This window comes from Marmota marmota, unplaced genomic scaffold (genome assembly GCF_001458135.2).
Source record: "Marmota marmota marmota unplaced genomic scaffold, marMar, whole genome shotgun sequence".
Lineage (NCBI taxonomy): Eukaryota > Metazoa > Chordata > Mammalia > Rodentia > Sciuridae > Marmota > Marmota marmota.
Window position 1 is genome coordinate 15,189 of NW_026006769.1, and position 22,121 is coordinate 37,309.

The following is a 22,121-nucleotide window of genomic DNA, read 5'->3' on the forward strand; positions in this document are numbered from 1 at the left end:
TACCATGCTGTTTTTGTTACTATTGCTCTGTAGTATAGTTTAAGGTCTCGTATATTGATACCACCGGCTTTGTTCTTCCTGCGTAGAATTGCTTTAGCTATTCTGGATCTTTTATTTTTCCAGATGAACTTCATGATTGCTTTTTTCTATTTCAATGAGGAATGCAATTGGGATTTTGATGGGAATTGTGTTAAACCTGTATTGTGCTTTTAGTAATATGGTCATTTGATAATATTAAGTCTGCCTATGCATAAGCAAGGTAGATCTTTCCATCGTCTAAGGTCTTCTTTTCATTTCTCTCTTTAGGGTTCTGTTGATTTCATTGTATAGTTATTTCACCTCTTTTGTTGATTCTCAAGTATCTTATTTTTTTTTCAGGATATTGTGAATGGGGAGTTTTCCTCATTTCCTGCTAAGATGATTTGTCACTGATATACAGAAATCCTTTTGATTTATGGGTGTTGACTTTATATTCTGCTACTTTGTTGAATTCATATACTATTTCTTGAAGTTTTCTGGTGGATTTTTTTGGGTCTTCCAATTATAGAATCATATCATCAACAAATAGTGCTAGTTTAAGTTCTTCTTTTCCTATATTTATTCCTGTAATTTCTTTCATCTGCCTAATTGATCTGGCCAGTGTTTCAAGAACTATGTTGAATAGAAGTGGTCAGAGAGGGCATCCCTGACTTGTTTCAGATTTTAGAGGGAATGCTTTCAATTGTTCTCCCTTTAGAAAGATATTGGCCTGAGGCTTAGCATAGACAGCCTTTATAATGTTGAGATATGTTCCTGTTATCCCTGGTTTTTAAAAAACAGGGATAACAGGAACATATCTCAACATTATAAAGGGGTGCTGTCTTTTGTCAAATGCTTTTCTGTATCTATCAAGATAATCATATGATTCTTATCTGTAAGTCGATTGATGTGATGAATTACATTTATTGATTTCTGTTTGATGAAACAACCTTACATCCCTGGGATCAACCCCACTTGATCATGGTGCACAATCTTTAGGATATGTTTTATTATTGGATTTGCCAGAATTTTATTGAAGATTTTTGCATGTATGTTCATTAGAGATATTTGTCTGAAGTTTTCTTTCTTTGAAGTGTCTTTGTCCGGTTTTGGAATCAGGGTGATATTGGCCCCATAGAATGAGTTTGGAAGTACTCTCTCTTTTTTTTTTTCTATTTCCTGAAATATGTTGAAGAGTGTTGGTAATAGTTCTTCTTTAAAAATCTTGTAGAATTCAGCTGTGTAGCCATCCAGTCTTGGGATTTTCTTATTTAGTAGTGTTTCGATAGTTTCTTCTATTTCCTCACTGGATATTGGTCTGTTTAACTTGTGTATATCTTCCTGAGTCAATCTGGGCAGATCATATGACTGAAGGAATTTTTCAATGCCTTCACTGTCTTCTATTTTATTAGAGGATAAGGTTTCAAAATAATGTCTAATTATCTTCTTTATTTCTGTAGGGTCTGTTGTGTTATTGCCTTTTTCATCACATTTGCTAGTAATTGGAGTTCTCTCTCTCCTTCTCTTCATTAGCATGGCTAAGGGTGTGTCAATTTTATTTATTTTTTCAAAGAACCAAGATATTGTGTTATTGAACTCTATAGTTTCTTTATTTAACTTTTGTTTGGAAGATCTGTCTAGTGGTGAAAGAGGTGGGTTAAAGTCACCCAAGATTATTGTGCTGGGAGGTCAATTTGACTCTTGAACTTGAGAAGAGTTTGTTGGATGAACATAGCTGCACCATTGTTTGTGGCATATATATTTATGATTGTTATGCCTTGTTGGTGTATGTTTCCCTTGAACAGTATGTAATGTCCAACTTTATCCCTTTTGATTAGCTTTGGCTGAAGTCTACTTTATTTGATAGGAGTATGGAGACCCCTGCTTGCTTCCTCACTCTATGTGAGTGGTAGGATTATCCCAACCTTTCACCTTCAGTCTGTGTATGTCTTTTCCTATCAAATGAGTACCCTGTAGGCATAATATTCTTGGATCTTTTTTAAAAATCCAATCTGCTAGCTTATGTCTTTTGATTGGTGAGTTTCAGCCATTAACATTTAGGGTGACTATTGAGATATGGTTTCTATTTCCAGTCATATTTGTTTATTTTTGTTACTTAACATGATTTGTTTTCCTCTTGGATTAGTTTTTTTTTTAGTGTACTATCTCCTTCTGCTGGTTATCGTTTTTGTTTTTCATTTCCTCTTCGTGAAATATTTTGCCAAGGATGTGTTTTAGTGTCGGTTTTCTAGCTGTAAATTCTTTTAACTTTTGTTTATCATGGAAAGTTTTATTTCATCTTCAAATCTGAAGCTTAGTTTGGCTGGATACAAGATTCTGGGTTGGAACCCCTTATCTTTCTGGCTTGAAATATGTTGTTCCAGGATCTTCTAGCTCTCAGGGAATGTGTTGAAAAATCTGTTGTTATCCTAATTGGTTTACCCCTATAAGTAATCTGATTCCATTCTCTTGTGGCTTTTAAAATTCTCTCCTATTTCTGTATATTGAGCATTTTCATTATAATGTGTCTTGGTGTGGGTCTGTTGTGATTTTGCACATTCTGTGTCCTGTAGGCTTCTTGGATTTGGATTTCCATTTCATCCTTCATGTCTGGAAGTATTTCTGATATTATTTCATTGAATAGATTGCTCATTCCTTTGGTTTGGAACTCTGTGCCTTCCTCTATCCCAATGACTCTTAAATTTGGTCTTTTTATGCTATGCCATATTTCTGGGATTTTCTTCTCATGGTTTCTTATCATTTTTGCTGTGCTGTCTACATTCTTTTCAAGATGATATACTTTGTCTTTGTGGTCTGATGTCCTATCTTCTAAGTTGTATACTCTGCTGGTGATGCTCTCATTTGTGTTTTAATATATTTTAATTTTAAATATATATTATATATATATATATATATATATATATCCTCAATCCTCAATCTCCCTGTAGAGGTCATCTTTTGCTTCTTGGATTTGTTTATGTAGCTCATTGTCAAAGTGATCTTTCATTGTCTGTATTTGTTGTCTAATGTCTTCTTTGAGATTCCAAAACATCTGAATAATGTAAATCCTGAAATCTTTCTCTGTCATTTTTTCTGCTGTTTCTGATAATTCTTCTAATGATGCATTGTCTTCAATTGTTTGTGGTATTTTCTTCCCTTGTCTTTTCATGTTGCTGGTATTTCTTTCCTGCTCTGTGGGACTGGTGTGTTATTGTTTTTACCCTATAGATTTGTAGTGCTCTTGTATATTTCAAGATCCCTTCTTTGTGGGGAAGGACAATGTTGACAGTTCCCAATATCAACAATACATCACCTATGTGTAAGTTACTGCTATTAAGACATTTAAAGTTAGTCTCAATGTCTAGTATTATTGGATTCAATTATAATTTAAAATATAATCAGTAGTTTCATAGAAGTTGTACACTTTCTTCTGGTGGTGGACAGAGAACTGGAGGTCAGGTATCTGATGTTATGTTAAGGGTGAAAGATGTGAGGGCAATGGATTAATAAAACTCAGGAAATTTGGAGGAGAACTCTAATCAAGAGGGTTAGTAGCAGGGGAATAGACAGGAGGTAATTTAGGGGAGACAAGTATGTGGGAGGACAGTAAAAAATGCATAAAAACAAACACATATATGTGTTTAGAAAATTACAAGAAGTAAAAATAGTAAAAATTAGGAGGTTGAAAGAGAAAGAGAGTGAAGAAGAAAAATAAAAAGGAAGCAAAAAAGAGAAAAAAGAGAGAGAGAAATAAAAAAGAGGGGTGGCTTATGCAATTCCTTTTTATTATATTATTCTGGTCACTCAGTTCTATTTCATGCAAAGTTCTTGGTTTCACATATGTTGGGGTTGTGAGGACCAGAGGAGGAGGGGTAGAGGAGAAAGAAAGAGGATAAAATGGAAGAGAAAAAAAAAACCCAAAACAAACAAACAACAACAAAATGCTCTCAGAGTTCCATTTTCTTCTCTTCTCTTTCAGTAGGTGGAGTTGTCTATTCCAAGCTTGGTTCTCTGCCCTCAGGGTGGTGTAGGTAACCAGTGTGAGAAGAATAAAGCTCTCCCTCTCTTGTCTGGGCTTCCCTAATCTTGGTCTCTCTGAGTTGCTCCTGGGTTTTAGCCCCCTCCCCTCTCTTGCTTATCAGGTCTCAGCTGGGGGACCTCACACCCTCCACCTTAGGATCTCACCAGGTGGGCAGTGTCCTGGTGGCACTGTGCTCTTGTTCAACTGAGAGCTGATTTTGTGCTGATAGTGTCTATACAGAGTTATCACAGCTGGGGGAGGGGATTTGGAACCCAGGTACCTGTTCAGTCACAGATCCACCTGGTAACCACACCCACCAAAGATGGTGAGAAAGGTGGAGACAGTCCTTTTCCCAGTCGGGGTGTCTGGTGAGGTGGGGGGAGCTGGGATGTCCTCGTGCTGTGCCTAGAATGTGGTCTGGGGACCTGCGTGGGAGCAGAGCGTCCTCTGGAGTTCTGCCACTCCACTGAGGTGCTGAGTTGGTGTCTCTGCTCCCCCCTTTAGAGTTGCGCCTGTGCTCAAACTGTGGGCTTTGGAGTCTCATCTGAACAGAGAGGCTCTGAGTTCTGCTTGGTGTTCACAGCTCTGGTGGATTCTGCGAAAATCCGCTGGATGGAGTCCTGTCACATGCGCTGAGATGTTGTGTTCCCTCAAGGCAAGACCCCGCCCGAGCAGGAGAAGCCACCTGATAGCTTTCTCTGATTCAGGCACAGAGCAGCTAGAAACAGGATCTCCTCTACTCTGCCACCTTGGATCCCAGTCAACCGATTTGACAGAGATGCCAAAGTAATTCCATGGTCTTTCAATAAATGCTGCTGAAATAAAATATATCCATAATGTGAGGGATGAGCCTCAACCCTTATTTCAGTCAACTCTAAAATGAACAGGAACCACACACCTAAACATACAACCTAACACTATCCGTCTTTGAATTCAGGGTTATGAAGGGCAGCTGCCTATTTTTATAAATAAAGGATGTTTTGGGAACACAGCCATGTTGATGTATTGTGTATAATTGCTTTTAAGGATTATTAATTATAATGGTAGTAGAGATAAAAGACTGTTCAGGTGTTGATAATTTTTGAAACTGAGGTTGTATACACAGAGTTCAAATACTGTTTGGCCTACTTCATGCATGTTTGAAATTTCCCATAATAAAAACTTGTTTTTGTTTTTGTAGTCTACCTTCAGATCTACTCTGGGCTATCTCAAGATCATCACCATAAGCTCCATCACTCTCCTTCTCATTTCTCTCCAGCAAGACTCAACCAAGCCTAGAGTCCCCTGAATGTCCTGTGGAAGCCAGCCATTCATTCTAACATGCTAAGCACAAATGTATCATCATGGTGGTACTCAATGAATATTAGAGAAATATATTATAAGTAAAATTATGGAAGGTTCTGTCTGCATACACCCTGAAGTTGAAACTGAACTTACCCTTCCCTAACACTTCTATAAACATGTTAATTAGCTCCTACTCCTTCCTTTTAAAGGAAGACTATGGGGCTAGAGTGTAGTTCAGTGGTAGAGTGCTTGCTTAGCATGCCTGAAGCCCTGGTTCAATATGTAACACCACAACAAATAAAATAAAAAGGAAGACTGTGACATTTGAAAACTTTCTCAGCAAAACACCCTGAAACTTTCTTCAAGAAAAATAAAACTCTTATCAAGGGAGGCATTATTGCCGAATATCTGCTCTATGAACAAGGTGGCTCATTTCCTTATCACGTAATAATAAAGACAATTAATAAAACACATACCACTTTCCACAGAAAAGACCAAAATGTGCTCCCAACCTTTATCAATCTCCTGGATTCTTTACACACATGAATTATCTTTATGTATGTGGCTCATCACCATGATGAAAGTGAATGGGAAATTAAAAAGAAACAGCAAAACAAATACTCTTCAAAACTTCAAAGCAGAGCTATTGTCTGTGACTTGTTGTCTCAAATCAAGTGGTTCTGACATGATTTGAGACACCTGCACATTCTGGCCACCTACAGAGCTCTCTTTTAGATTCCTCAGTGGCTCTGAGCACATGGATGCACTGTCAAAGCAGTGAGATCCTGGTAGACATTAGAGGTAACCAGAAATTCTGTGCAGAAAGCCTCCCCACTTCTGTGCTTATTAAAGTTACCCTTTACTTTCAAGCTAACACAAAAATATCACTTCATTCCCTCCATTGAAAATAATCATTCCTTTGGCTCTAGTTTTGGTTATTGTATTCTGCCACTCATTAAATGGAAAGGTTCTACAGGGACTCTGTCTAGCATAAAGTGAGATCCTGCTAAATTTTCAGAGTGAATGCTGAATAAATTATGATAGAAAGGAATCAAAATCCTTCCAGAATCCCTTCTAAGAATCATCTTTGTTCACTGGTAGTACTAACCCCCTGGGACCAAGAGCAGTTGTAAATGCCCACATTCCTAGGTCAAGGGCTTTTACAGGTGGGAGGTGAAGGCGATGATAATTGAGAGGTTGTTCTATTTTCCGGAGGGTGGAGTGGGCTGGTGTTACCCTACATTCACTGAACAGTGATTCTTCAACTCAGCCAAACTTCAATACCCTGCCAACTTGGGGGGTGAAACTTTTCTACCTGGGCCCATTGGGCTTTCTTCCAATTCAGTCAGAAAGGTTTTATCAAAATCATGAGACCAGAGCTATAGGTATTGTCAACCTAATGAGGCTTAAGTGTCACTGTTCCTCACTTGCACAGTTCTTACAATAAGGTAGCATTTCTAAGTAGGCATTTCTGGCAAACTGCTTAAAGAACACCCTGGGGGCGGGGGAGGATCTAAATTTCAAAGACACACATGTATACATGTATGATGTGCTGTGATTTATTTACTCATCCTAAATACTCACCTTCACATCTAATTTTGAATTCTTTTTCATGAAGAGGGAGACACCTACACCCAAACTCAATAAGGAGGTGAAGTGAACCCAAAGAGGAAAAAAACAAAACTGATATAGAACAAAAAGCTGCCTGTTGTTTAGAAATGGTCTTGGAATATTCACAAAACACCTAACACTCCTCCCTTCCCCCCAAAGATCCAAAGAACTCAGTGGATGTCAAAGATCCAAATGACTCAGTGTGGAACCCTCTCCTTGGTCTCTAAGGCAGGGACAGTAGTGAAAAAGTGAAATAAACCAGCACCTGTCTTACTCAAAGAAAAGGACAATCCTGGTCCACTTGGTTTCCACAGAAGGGGGGCGACCTTTGGAACACCAGATTTTTATCACCGACAGGGTCTTGGGGCATCCTGGCCACATACTCACAGGGACATACTCTCCTTGTAGCAGTTGGGATCTCCCAGCTTATCAGTTCCAATTTACACCCTAACTTTGTGTGCTAAGGTCATGGTTGAAAAATGGTGAATGGAAACAGAAGGGACAGTAATAAGGGAAGGACAGAGAAGAGGTAGGATAGAGATGCAACAGAGGGGGCCCTCAGAAATAAAGGCAAGGAGGGTGTCCCTGCACTTTAGGCCCCCCTCCCCTCCCCAAAGTAGTCATCAACCAAGGCCTAGATGAGGTGACGTGTGTAAAGAAAAAGTGAAAAGGGAACAGCACTTGTTAGTTTCTTTACCTAGGTACTCATCAGAATGAAATTTCAGGAAATGTCACGACACTTACAAAAAGATCCCAGTGGGAAAGACGATTGTGAAGACCCGAAAACCAAGAAGGAAAAGTCAAGTTAACCCGTGAGTATCCTGAGTATCACTAGTATCGCTCTGGTCCGCAGCTGCCGCAACGTCGTCTTCCTGCTCCAGCTGCTCACTGATCACCAAGGACCACAGTGTTCTGGTTCCCATAGTGCCCGCTCCTGACGTCTAAGGCTTCTGGGCTCCCATCTCAAGGTTCCATCCTCCTGGGAGATCCCGCCCTGCCCGCAGCCGCCTCCCCTCCGGGACCACCACTTGACCCTGTGGCCGCCCTGACCCTGGATGGCAATTGGTCAGCAGCCATCTCTGCAGTCCCCAGCCCAATGCAGCGCCAGAGCGACCACCTCCATCCCACACTCATCCCAGTGCTTCCTCCAGCGTCCAGGACTCAGACTCCCGCCTAATGCATGGCGAGAGAGGGCCAGAGCTTGCTGCCTCCATCCCCACGCATGGCCCTTGGATGCCCTATCAAGCCACCTCCAAGACCACCCTGGCCACAGAAGCCCGTCCCGCCATGCACTGCCAAGTCCCCCAGAGACCAGTCACTGGCCAGCGCTCGTGGGGGTGGAACCAGGGCCAGTGGCAGATGAGGGCGGCCTGTGGATCACAGGCTATCAGCTGTGAAGCGCACTGATCCAGTCCCCCAGAGGCAGGTGGATGCCCTAGAGAATAAGCCTGACAGATATTTCTTGGAGCCCCTGCTGCCAGCAGTGCTGAGGCCAGCAAAAAGAAGCAGACCATTACCAAGGAGGATGAGCGAGGGGAAAGGAGACCTTGGAGCATTGTGCCCAGGAGGCCCAGGGAGGGCACTCAACCTGCTGCTCGGAAGAAAACGACCGGCCATTGTGACTTGAATAGCACTTTCACCCAATTTGTCCTCAGAGCTTGCTGCCAGCACTGACCCTGCAGAGTGGGGCTGCAGTCTGCAGAAGCTACAGAAGTCCATGGGGGGCTCTGGCCATTGGCAGATTGGACCCCTTGTCTCAGTGACAGTCTGCCAATGGCTTTTTCCTTCACCTAGTCAGGGCTGATGGTGACACAGAGGGGAGGTTATGGGTTGGCCCAAGAAGCTCTGGCACCCCCTATAAGGAGCCCTGTGCTGCCTGAGGCCAGATTCTGACTCTGATGTGGGAGACATAGAAGAAGTGGAACAGGATTTCATTGGCAAGGACCCTGCCGTCAACCCAAGCAGAACAGACCAGGACTGGGAAACGGCGTTGGCAGCTTCCTCCCTGGCCTAGGTGGCGGAGTACACAGGTCCCAAGCTCTTCAAGGAGCCCAGTAGAAAGTCCAAAAAGCCCATCATCCACAAGGCCATCTCCCACTGCCGGGAAGGTGAAGGAGCCTCACAAAAACTCCATATTGGAGGAGCTGGAGAAGTGTGACGCCAATCACAACTTCATCCTATTTTGTGAGACAGGCTGCCAATTCAGGGCGCTGTACTGCTACTACCCGGACACTGAGGAGATCTGCAAGCTCACACGCCCAGGGCCCAGGAGAACCACCAAGAAGATGATCTACAAGCTGTACAAATACAGCTCGGGCTGTACAGTTCAGCCTGATCCAGCCAAGACCATGTCTGTCAGCGTGGACACCCTCTGCATCCATAACCACTGTGGCAGCCCAAGTGGCCTGCAGTGCCAAAGAAAAACCAGACTCTTAAGTGACCCCAGTACAGCCCAGGGTCTGAGGATGCCATCGGGATCCGTAGTTACTGTTTCCTCTACTGGGGTACGAAGCTTGCAGAGACACTGACCTTTTTCAGAGGCATTTAGACCACAACACAAGCCCTCTCTCACCTCCTTGCATGCACAGGGCATGCCAAGAGCGCCAGGGAGTGCGTTTGTGCCCTGTTTTCAATGGCAGCTGCTGTGGTCACTGCTGATCCCCGCAGCCCTCAAATCGGGACATTGTGCAGCGAGGTCTCCAGTGCCTGTATCCTTTGCTTGACCCTCCAAAGGCTGCCTGCCGCCCTCCCGTTGGCCAGCGGCAGGTGTGCTCTGCAGTCAGGTGTGTGAATGTCTTCCTGAGGGGAGCTCATGTGGAGTCTTTTTATTTGAGAAGTTGTCTATTTATTGATTGTGTCTACTGCCAACCTCTACATCCAGTTCTGAGATGTCTGAACAAGACCTTGTTCCTTGCTGCTCAGAGAAGTTTACTGAGATTTCCAGTCCACTAAAGGCACTGAAAGCAGCAGTCGGTCTCTGCGTCATCCCTTTACAGGCATGGAGATGGTGACTTCAACAGGCAGCTGTGAGGATGGCAAGGGTACTACTGGCTGCTGATGGCCTGCTGTGAGGTGGCAGCTGGGCCAGCAGTGGCTGTGCAGGTAAAGCAGGGTAGGGGCTGGTGGTCTGTTCACTTATTAAAAGTAGATTTTGGTAAAAACAAACAAACACAAATTTAAATTGAAACCAGCCCACTACTCTGCCCAAAGTAGAGGGCAGCATTTTCCACGCAGGTCTATCTTACTGTCTCCATCTGCACTCTCAAAATTCATCTCAGAATGAGAGAAAATGACTATGGAATGGTTATATAAGCTAATCCCCCCCCCCCAAAGCTCCTGGCCTGCACTACTCACTGGAGCAAGCAATGCCATTTATCTCAGGACAGGAACTGTCAGGAAAAAAAAAAAGAGAGAGAGAGAGAAACACAGGTAGTGTATCTGGGATCAACAAGCCAGGGCACAGAAAAATGACCTTATAGGGAGAAACTCAAAAGACCCAGGAGTGGGTGAGAAGTGGACAGAAAATGGGGGTGTACATAGGGAGAGAGATGAAATGATGGAAGGCAGTAACAGGTGAAGGCAAAAAGAAACAAAAGGAGGAAGAGACTCCCCACTTAGAAAAAAGGAGGCCAGCATGATAAACCAATAAGTTTGGGTGGTGAGACAGGAAAAACCACTCACTGACAGAGAACAGGACACTTCTTAAATAATAGAAACATTACAGGAAAAACAGTGTTGAGGAAATAAAACAAATTTTGTCCCTTGGGTACTACTTAGAAAAGATAGAAACGAGGCTCTTTGGTTACTATGTGAGTTCCGTGCTGAATTTTTCAGACTCACAACTTATCCCTTCACACTCCAAACACAATAATACCAAGGTTGAGCCACAAAAACTCAGAAAACCTCCAAACCAAACATCCTTTTAACTACTGGAAAATAAAGGCACCAAACACTCTCTATATGGAAACACATGATGCCTGAATTGAAGCAAACTAATAAGAAGAAAAGAATTATCAGAGGCTGGAGTGGAGCAGCCACTGTTAAATAATAAATAAGGTTTTTGGAAGGAAATGTGGAGAAGTTCCTTAACCCCAAACACCCTCTGAAGTCTATTTTAAAATGCATTAATTACTTATGCATTTATCCACCATTCCCTTTAATAAAGATGATGGTGTTCCTGATTAAAATGGAACTGGCTATGCCATTAACAATATCATGAACAAGTTCCTGATGAAGAGAAATGGTGGGTGGAATGGGGAGCAATGGTATTTGGGAGAGAAAAGCAAATAGAGACAGAGGTGTGGAAAGGAGAGGAAATTACAAAAGGAGAAGAAAGAGAAGAGAATAAAGTAGACCAAATGAGACAGGGGAAGATACAGGGAAAAGTGGAGTCAGGGAAAGAGAAAATAAAATGGAGATAGAGATAAGGAAGATAGACAACAGGTGATAAAGAAAGACACCATTCACTGATAGAAAAAGAAGGAGAAACACTTCTCATATGCAAAAAGTTCTGGTGGAAATGAGGCCAATTCGTCCTTAAATCACCTGGAAATGATAAATAGAATCTGGNGTTAGTTCAGGATTTTGTTTGAGAATTTTTTAAATGTTTTCTTAAACAGGAAAACAAAATACCTGTTGTTCTCTTACACAGTCAACACAACACACTTTGCCTCTGAGAACCAAAATGTATGAAGCTTTGTCACTATTCAGCAAGGAATTCTCCAGGGGACACCAGCTGGATGTCCTCTACATCCATTCAATTAAATTCTAAGACTGTCTACTTGGCATTCAAGTCAGACCACACAGGTTAAGGGCTCAGTCCCTCAAGACTGTCCCCCACTATAGATGTCATCTGATGTCTGGTGACCCACAGCTTCTGTCTGATTTGGCTGCTAACTGAAATTTCCCATCACTCCCTCCTTGGGTTCCATTAGTTTCCTAGGACAGCTCACAGCACTCAGGAAAATACTTATTTACATTTACCAGCTTATTATAGAGTGAATAACAAGCAATACAGATAAGAAGCCAGATAGAAGAGAGGCATAGGGCAAGGACTGCCAGAGCTTCCGGACCTCTCCAGGCATCTCCCCACAGCTTCGGCAATCTGGAACCTTTCCAAACCCCATAGTTCAGAGAAGGTTTTACAGAGACCTCATCACATAGGCATGATAATTACTAAATTTTTACACCTCTCTCCCTCCCGGAGATGGGGTGCAGGGCTGAATATTCCAGGCTCCTAATCTTGGCTTGGTCCTTCTGTGACCACCCAGAATAATCTCATTAGAACAAAAGATGCTCCTGTCATCCAGCAAATTCCAAAGGAGTTGGAACTTATGAAAGTCTTGGGAGCTCTGTTTCAGGAACTGGGGATAAAGACCAAAGTCTATATTTCTCAACATAAGTCATAATATCTGAAAGGAACACTATGACCAGGAAGCTGCTGTACTGTAGGATAGCCACCACTAACCCCCACAGTGGCTGGAAAATTCTATTTTAGTCATTATATTATTTATTAAAGTTTCAAAGTCCCGAAAAAGACCTATGTATCATACCTCATACAAAAATTAACTTAAATTGGATATAACTCTAAACGTAAAATCTAAAACTAGGAAGAAAAAAAATCATTGTAACTTTAGGTTAGAAAAAGGTTTCTTAGTACAACAAATTTATGATTAATAAGAAAAGTGAATTGATGAGTTGGAATTCTTCAAAATTAGCAACCTCTTCTCAAAAGACACTAAGAAAATGAAAGACAAGGCACAGATTGGGAGGAAATATTGTAGGTCACGTTTCTCTGTATCTAGAATAAATATATGAAGAACTCCTAAAGCTCAATAATTTAAAAACAATACCCATCTAATACAAAAATGGGCAAAAAAGAAATGGACAATCACTTTTGGTAGGCTGAAGAATATGTCCCTCCCTCCAAAGACATCCACATCTTACCCCTGAAACTTGTGGATAAGCTACCTTAGATGACAAAAGCAATTTTGCAAATAAGGCTTAAGTTAGAGATGAGGAGTTTAGCCTGGATTATCCACTTGGGCCCAATATTCACTAATGTTCTTACAAAAGGGAGGCAGGAAATTCAGGGTCAGGAAAAGGTAACCTGAGGATGGTGGTAGAAAGAGAAGCTGGAAGACCACTGGCTGCTGACTTTGAATAAATGTCATTTGAGGAATGGTGACTCATAGAGAATCTAGAAAGGCAAAGCCCTAGAGGTGGCGCATGCCTGTGATCCCAACAGCTCAGAAGGCTGAGGCAGGAGGATCGTGAGTTCAAAGTCAACCTCAGCAAAAGCAAGGTGCTAGGCAACTCTCTGTCTCTCAGTAAAATACAAAATAGGCCTGGGAATGTGGCTCAGTGTTCGAGTGCCCCTGAGTTCAATCCCTGGTACTACCCCCCCCCAAAAAAAAAGACAATCTAGAAAGGCAAGGAAACTGATTTTTCCCTAGAGCCTTCAGAAGGAACATAGACCTGCCAACATCTTATTTTAGGACTTCTGACCTCCAAACTGTGAGATAGTATATTTCTGTGCTTTCAATTACTAACTTTGTGGTAATTTGTCACAGCAATAATAGGACACTAATGTATATGTCACCCAAAGCATGATGAGCACTTGGAAAGACACTCAGTGCTATTAGTCATTAGGGAATTGCCAGGGGCACAAAGAGATTTCTTTACTCACTCCCAGAATGGCTAATATTTAAAAGATTAACAACTGCAAATGTTGGTAAGGAAGTAAAAGAGCTAGAACTATTGTACACTGGTGAGGGGAATGTAAATTTGTAAAGCCATTTTGGAAAGTTAGCTTGGCAATATTTACTAAAATTAAACATTTGCAGATGCATCTATATGTTCACCAAATGAGAGGTATAAGGAGTTCGTAACTGTATGGTTTGTATTAGCCAAAAAAGTAGAAACAACTCAATTTCCAACAACAATAAAAAGAAATAAATATTGCTATATTTACTCAATGGAAGGACTATATGACATTACCACCAATAGACAAGTGCTAAATATAGTGATTTGGATGACGCTTACAAATTTGCTGATCAGTGCTGAGGGTGGAGGTGCACGCCTGTAATCCCAGTGGCTCTGGGGCTGAGGAAAGAGGATTGTGAGTTCAAAGACAACCTTGGCAACTTAGCAAGACCTGTTTCAAAATAAAATTTTTTTAAAAAGAGCTGGGGATATAATTCAGTGGTTAAGCACCCCTGGATTTAATCCCTGGTATAAATAAATAAAGAAATGCATAAACACATACATAAATAAATAAAATAAAAAGAGCTGGGGATGTAGTTCAGTTGTTAAGCATCCCTGGGTTCAATCTTCAATCATAGATATCAAAAAAGTTAATATATTGTTAATATATATGATTCAATTTTATACAAAGTTTTAAAACAGGAAAAACTAAGTCATGATTTAGACAGCAGGTTGGAGATTATCTTTTGAAAAGAAGATTGAGTAATGATTCGGTGAGGTTTCTGGGATACTATTTCATTTCTTGATGTTAGTGATAGTTACACAGAAAATTCCTCGGCCTATAGACAGGATTTCTGTACTTTTCCCATGCATGCCCTATTTCAATATAAAAACCAAAAAACTTCCAAGAGATATAGACATAGAAATACTGAGAAGTTTTAATTTTTAAAACATTCCTGTGAAACAGTAGAGGAGGGTCTTATATCTATTGTTTTTGAGCTCTCCATCATTTCCTTCCCATTTTTATGGTGAAATAACTGTCCCCTTCTCTTCCTCCCTCCAAACACACACACTTTCTTGGCTCAGTCCAGCTCCTTCACATTCCATGTAGTTTTAGTGGGACTGACTAACACAATGTTCCATTTCAGTCAATAAGCACCCTTCTAAGAGATTGCAGATCCAGGGTGTAACAATTCAAGAACCCCAAGATTTTAAAAGATGAAACAACCCCTGGAAGAGTCCTAGTCCTAAGCAGATTGCTGAGGTACCTGTAGCATGGTATCTGTGCATCCTGAGGCCTAAGCATTCACTTGAATTGTACAAGCTTTCTAGGATCCTTTTAATAAATGCTTTTTTTTTATTGTTGAAGCAGGTCAATCTTCTTTACTGGCAACCAAATAACTATATGGAGTTGGGGTGGGGTAGTGGGTGTATAATCAGAGAATACATACAAAGATTTTAAAAGTAACAAATGCTTTTTCTCATATTTCTTGTATTTCATATTTCTTTTCTATATTTCCTACAGTGAATGAGGAATGTGCATTATTTTTATAATACAAAAAAAAAAAAGATAGTGAAGCCATTTTTCATGGTATCAGGCTGTGGAATGAGATAGTCACCCCAGCTGAGCTCTTGGCTCAGATGTGGCTTCTCTGGACCCTATTTTAAATGTCACCTCCCACTCTGTGGACTCCTTTTTCTCTGATGGTGTCTGGAAGAACAGGCATTCTTAAGTGTAATACCATGTACTTTAAAAGTTTTCTTGTCATTGAGAGGGTTTGTTGTTCTTTCGTTTTTTCCAAAGGCAGCACTGTGGGTTGTTTACTGATGAATGTGGTCAGATGAGTACAGCATAATTGTCCTCATTGGTGAAACTATGGATCCTTGCACAGGTTTTCTTCTTTGTTTTATCATGTGATAAATATGCAAAGTGGTGCATAAAACATAAATGGCTTAAGGAAAAATTATGAAGTGAATATGTGTGTAACCACCCAAGTCAAGGAGTAGAACATTCCTAGCACCCTAGAAAACCCACAGGTACCCCATCATATATCTCTCCCTCCCTCCCACCAGGGATCACTGAGATCTTGACAGCATAATAATCACTTTTTTGTTTCCTTTATTATTTATGTGCGCACATATAAATGTATACATGAGTGTATATCTCTAGCCAGTACAGAGGTTTTACTTGTTGCCAAAATGCATGGAATGCCAGCATTTTTATCCTTGGGGATCTTGTTTCTTTCACTGAACACTGAGAAATATGTTTGTGCAGCTACATCTGTTTCTAGTTGGCTCATTTTCATCCAAGTATGGTATTTTATTGTCCATTTGTCAATTCCACTGCTGGTACATATTTGATTCTTTCCCCAGCTCTATAATGTTTTTTTGGGAAATGGATTACTGCTAATTGGATCTTTTTTGTGCCTGGTTATATTTAATAATCTCTTATGACTTAATTCATCTTTGTGATTTCTGAATTTCTACCTCCTAGAAGGTAGAGTTAAAGAGGCACAAATGAAATTACAGTATGGACTTGCAGTTGTGTTTTGTGTAGGTTTGAGATTTTTTGGTGAGAAGAGAGCTCTTTAAAACCACATGGTCCACCATAATGTGAAAAGCAGAAATCCTGTACATTCAGGTAGGTTGGGAAGGTGTTACAGGCCTTGTTTAAGAACAATAAAAGGAAGTTATTTTGCCAACAAAAAAAAAAAAGAAAAGAAAAGAAAAGAAAAACTAACAAGATTCACGGAACTCTTCAGAAATAAGCTAACAAGCTTAAGTAAATATGATCTCTGTACTATGTAACCATTTGTGCACTGTTAACAAATGAAGACAATTGTTTGAATATATGTGTACATTATATATATATATATATAAACATGTTACAAGTATATAATGTTTAAATCTTAGATATATTATGAAAAATTTCAAACTATATTGGGTTCTTTTCTTTCATAGCTACAGGAGCAGCCAGGAGGATTCTTGGGCTTCAGTAGAGGTGCCTCCAATTTCCCCTGCTGTGGCAAAAGAAGCTTTGGTTGGATCCCAATGAAACCAATTAAATCTTCAATGCCAACTCTCATCAGCAGATTTGGAAGCTGATCAAAGAAGCTGATCAAAGATAGCTGATCATCCACAAAACCAGTGACTATTCATTCTGAGGCTCCATGCCAGAAAAATTCCTTGGCTCCCCAGAGACACAGGCATGTGGGCATAGGTAAGCAGAAGAGTATAGTTAATGCTCCAATGCAGGAGAAGGTCACCTGGGTGCAGAGGATGTGAATTCTGTGTAGGCTGCTCAGAGATACCATGAATCTAAGATTAACCACCACATGTATCACAGCCTCTACCTGAAGGTAAAGGGCAATGTCTGCAAAAACAAGTGGATCATCATGAAACATATTCTAAAACTGAAGGCAGATAATGCCAAGAAGAAGCTTCTGGCTGACCAGGCTGAGACCAAAGAAGAATACAAGCTCTGTGAGGAGCATTCCAGGCCAAAGTGGAGGACGTCCAGACTCTGTCCAAGGAGGAAGAGACCAAGAAATTAGGCTCCCCTCTTGTGTCTGTACATAGTGGCCTTGATGATTACATAGATACTCCTTGAAATAAAAAAAAAGCTTTATCTGTTAAAAAACTATATTGTACCACAATTTTAGAAATTCACAGTTTTATAAATTGTCATTTTTACAATAAAAGAAATACAGTTAGTCTGCTCTTTGAATTGTGAGGCTTGAAGAAGCCTTGTTACTTGTTTTAAAACCAGAAATAGTTCATCGCTCTTTAAATATTTTTGCTCTGTTTTACATACTTTATTTTTTTTTAATCTTCAACACTGTTCTGAACTTCTTTTACCATTACATACAATGTTCAAATGGTCAGCATTGAATTTTATTGGAAATGTATAATTTTCTTGTTGAAGCCAATGTGCTGAAAGACTATGGACATGTTTAAAAAACTAAATACTGAAATGTAACAAAACCATATTATTCAGAAAGAACTTTGGCTGATACAGAAAATATTAGAAAATAAAGCTGTCAATTGTCATTTGGAAAATAAAAACTATGCTTAACATAGGACAACTGTTTTTTTTTTTTTTTAAGTCAAGCTCTTTTTTTCACCCATATAGTTTATGTGGTAAAATTTTTATTTTAACCATTGTAGTTAGAAATACTATTTCTATACTTAGGCACTTAGCTCCAGACTAGAAAATGAAGTTGCTTCTGGCTAATTCTATCAGTTTAACAAGTGGAATTTGTTGAAGATGAACTAAAAAGGCTGATTTTTCATTATGGGAATGAAAAATCAATGGACCTTTAAATCATCACATTGTCTTTATAAGTTCCAAAGCACAAAATGTAGTGATGTGCATAATGAGCTCAGGAGGCTTAGAGAACATCATGGCCTGTTTGGGCCACAATATTTTCTGCACTCAGAAAGCAGTTCAAGAATTTGAAGCTGAGCAAAATCTAGACATTTACTGAGTTCTTTTTTTCAAGAGCACCTTGGTTCATGGGCAAGAACTTAGTTTTTCCTGACAAAATGGACAAGTGCCTTTCTTTCTTACTTACTTTTTTTTTCTCTTTTGGTACTGGGAACTGAACCCAGGGGTGCTTTACCACAGAGCTACTTCCCCAGACCTTTTTTTAAATTGCCCATGCTGCCCTTGAACTTTATTTATTTATTTATTTATTTTTTAGTTTTCGGTGGACACAACATCGTTGTTTGTATGTGGTGCTGAGGATCGAACCCGGGCCGCACGCATGCCAGGCGAGTGCACTACCACTTGAGCCACATCCCCAGCCCTTGAACTTTAGATTCTCCTACTTCACTGGGATTACAAATGTGTGTCACTGTACCTGTTGTGTGTCAATTTTTTTTTTTTAACAAACAAACTTGATTGGTATTTAATTAAATGGCCAAGTTTGAGTTCATAGATGCATAACCTTGTAAATCAACTAGGAGTTTGTTTGAGTTTGTTGAGTGAGATGAAAAGTGCTCAGAACAGTACCTGACCTAATAAATTCTCAGTACACTTCACCATCACCTTGTTAAGATTAACATTTTTATTTAGTAATATATATCATGGGATAGCGAAACTGTGCACCTTGACACTTGTCTGACAGTTTTGCCACTGGCCGTGTTCACAGACCACAATCCTCTTCCCTGCCACCTGGTCCTTATCCCACATTTTTGGGCAGTGGTTTGCAGACAGGTGCACATCAGCATCACTTGCAGGTTCATCATTTCATCTGACTTCCTTCTTCACTTGGGGTGCTGGCCTCTGTTCCCTGGTTCCTAGGCACTGCTCCTGTGATTTGCTGTCCTGGGCCCTTCTCCACATTGTTAGAAGGGAGCTGAGCCATTGTGGTTGGATGGTAAACACCAGAACATATTTACAGTCCTGCAGAACTTCTAGCACCATGAAGTGTGCAGGCTCTGCAGCCAGCTGCCTGGGTGCTGGCTCAGCTCCTGCTCCAGTTCTGCCCTGGGCCAGTTCATTACACTAGCCCTTCCTGCCTTCATCTGCCATGGCAGACTCCTATATGGTGCTCTGTTGGCATGTGGTCTTAATAATCTACTAAGAAACAAAAACTTAAAATTACCTGATATTAATAAGCAGTCAAAATTAAAAATTTTAACTTATCTTTTTTTTTTTAATATTCCTCATTAGGAGCCTTAGATCTTGGGATAGTAAAATAAATGGAAGCTAGCTGGGTTCAAATTCTGACAGAATGACTCATTGGGAGCACAATTTGGAGCACATTATTGAACTAAGATCAGTCTGTTAGGCCATGGTATTAATACTACCTACTTTATGTCACATAGTTGTTACATGAAGTAAATAAGATAAATGAAATTAAGCACTTTGCATGATGCCCAGCATGGAATAAATAGGAGTTACTAAACTTCAGTGCAGTGGTTTTTAGACCTTATGATTACTGATACCAGATTTAAGATCAAGGTTATCATATAGGGCCCTATTTTCATATATAAATTGAAATTTAGCTCTACTAGTATGTAGAACTGCAGTAGCAGTAGTTTTTTAAATCACTTTTTATGAACTCTTTCAACAAAAAAAACTTAGAAAAAAGTGAACAAAATAGTTACATTGAAAAAGTATATTCACATATGTGCATAATGAGCTAAAGACAGACCTCAGTCAAAAATTTTAGAAAATTCCTAATGAATTTCAGAAGTCTAGTTTGACCCCTGTTGAGCAGTTAGTAAAGAACTTTCACTGTGGTAACACACCCCTCACTTGGCTTTGTTTCATGGAAGAATTTCCAGTCTATTATTTTAGTGCTGTGCTATTATGAATTAGATGAACTAGTTTTCCTGGTTGGTTTTCTATTTGTAACATTCGATTGATAATCAACCCAGATTTGTACGTAAGAGTTGGGACTTTTAAAGTCATTCCAATGTTTTTTTGTATATACACAGCAAAGAGGCTATTTTCCAAATGATGCTATTTTGTCAAAATCATGAATGAGATGCTGCGATTTGACTGGCTTGGTAAGAAGGTCTTCTTTTGGTTTCAGGATGTCCTCTTGTAGGTCACAATTTGCTAAGTGTTTTTTTTTTTTTTAACATAAATGGTGTTGAATTTTATTGAATATTTTTTAACACATCCACAATATCAGTACCTTGATGTGATACTTCCTCTTTATCAGTGTTGTCCAATAGACCTTTCTGCCATGACAGAAATGTACTGTATCTGCACTGCACTGTCAATATGATAGCCACCAGCCCATGTGGTTACTGAGTTCTTGAAATAAGTGGTGGGACTGAGATACTGAAATTTGATTTTGTAAAATTTTAATTAATTTAAATAGTCATACAAGGGCTTTGGTTCCTGTAGTGGATGATTAATATGTAGGTTAGCAGAAAACATTTTAATTGGTGTTCATTATAATTTTCTTTTCCTGATCTTTATCTTTACCTGTCTTCCTTTCTTTGTTTTTTCCTTCCTTTCATTCCCTTTTCCTCCCTCTCTCCCTCACTTTTTCCCTTTCTTTTTCTCCCTTTCTCTCCTTCCCCCATTCCTTCCTTCCTTCCTTCTTTCCTTCCTTCCTTCCTTCCTTCCTTCCTTCCTTCCTTCCTTCCTTCCTACCTTCTCTCTAGCACTGGAGCTCAAGCGCAGGGCCTCATCATGCAAGGAAAGTGCTCTAGCACTGAAACATCCCAGCCTTCAGGAGAGTTTTCAGTTAAAGTCTCCTGAAAGAAAGCTGGGTGCACAAATATGATAATTACAATTTTAGAAATGGGAGGTCCATGCCTTTAATCCCAGTGGCTCGGGAGTCTGAGACAGGAGGATCATAAGCTCAAAGCCAGTCTCAACAAATTAGTGAGATCCTGTCTCAAAAAATAAGGGCTCTGAATGTGGCTCATTGGTAAAGCTCCCCAGGGTTCACTCAGCCATATCAAGGGGGGAAAAAGAATTTTAGAAAAGGGAAGAAACATTTTTTAAATAATACAAGTTGCACAATTTTAGCTTCAATTTAAAATTTATATCTATGCTCAGACTTTATTTATAGAAAAATTCTGTTATTCATTCCTGGAAAACCATGGTACTTAGTTTAAAATTGGAAATGGTCTCCCTTCCTTCCTTCCTTCCTTCCTTCCTTCCTTCCTTCCTTCCTTCCTTCCTTCCTTCCTTCCTTCCTTCCTTCCTTCCTTCCTTCCTTCCTTCCTTCCTTCCTTCCTTCCTTCCTTCCTTCCTTCCTTCCTTCCTTCCTTCCTTCCTTCCTTCCTTCCTTCCTTCCTTCCTTCCTTCCTTCCTTCCTTCCTTCCTTCCTTCCTTCCTTCCTTCCTTCCTTCCTTCCTTCCTTCCTTCCTTCCTTCCTTCCTTCCTTCCTTCCTTCCTTCCTTCCTTCCTTCCTTCCTTCCTTCCTTCCTTCCTTCCTTCCTTCCTTCCTTCCTTCCTTCCTTCCTTCCTTCCTTCCTTCCTTCCTTCCTTCCTTCCTTCCTTCCTTCCTTCCTTCCTTCCTTCCTTCCTTCCTTCCTTCCTTCCTTCCTTCCTTCCTTCCTTCCTTCCTTCCTTCCTTCCTTCCTTCCTTCCTTCCTTCCTTCCTTCCTTCCTTCCTTCCTTCCTTCCTTCCTTCCTTCCTTCCTTCCTTCCTTCCTTCCTTCCTTCCTTCCTTCCTTCCTTCCTTCCTTCCTTCCTTCCTTCCTTCCTTCCTTCCTTCCTTCCTTCCTTCCTTCCTTCCTTCCTTCCTTCCTTCCTTCCTTCCTTCCTTCCTTCCTTCCTTCCTTCCTTCCTTCCTTCCTTCCTTCCTTCCTTCCTTCCTTCCTTCCTTCCTTCCTTCCTTCCTTCCTTCCTTCCTTCCTTCCTTCCTTCCTTCCTTCCTTCCTTCCTTCCTTCCTTCCTTCCTTCCTTCCTTCCTTCCTTCCTTCCTTCCTTCCTTCCTTCCTTCCTTCCTTCCTTCCTTCCTTCCTTCCTTCCTTCCTTCCTTCCTTCCTTCCTTCCTTCCTTCCT

The 22,121-nt window shown here is 40.5% G+C and overlaps 1 pseudogene; it reads left to right on the forward strand.

Moving 5' to 3' along the window:
• The first annotated feature begins 9,219 nt into the window (after positions 1 to 9,219).
• Positions 9,220 to 17,366, forward strand: LOC125614763 (annotated as a pseudogene).
• Positions 17,367 to 22,121: the final 4,755 nt, after the last annotated feature.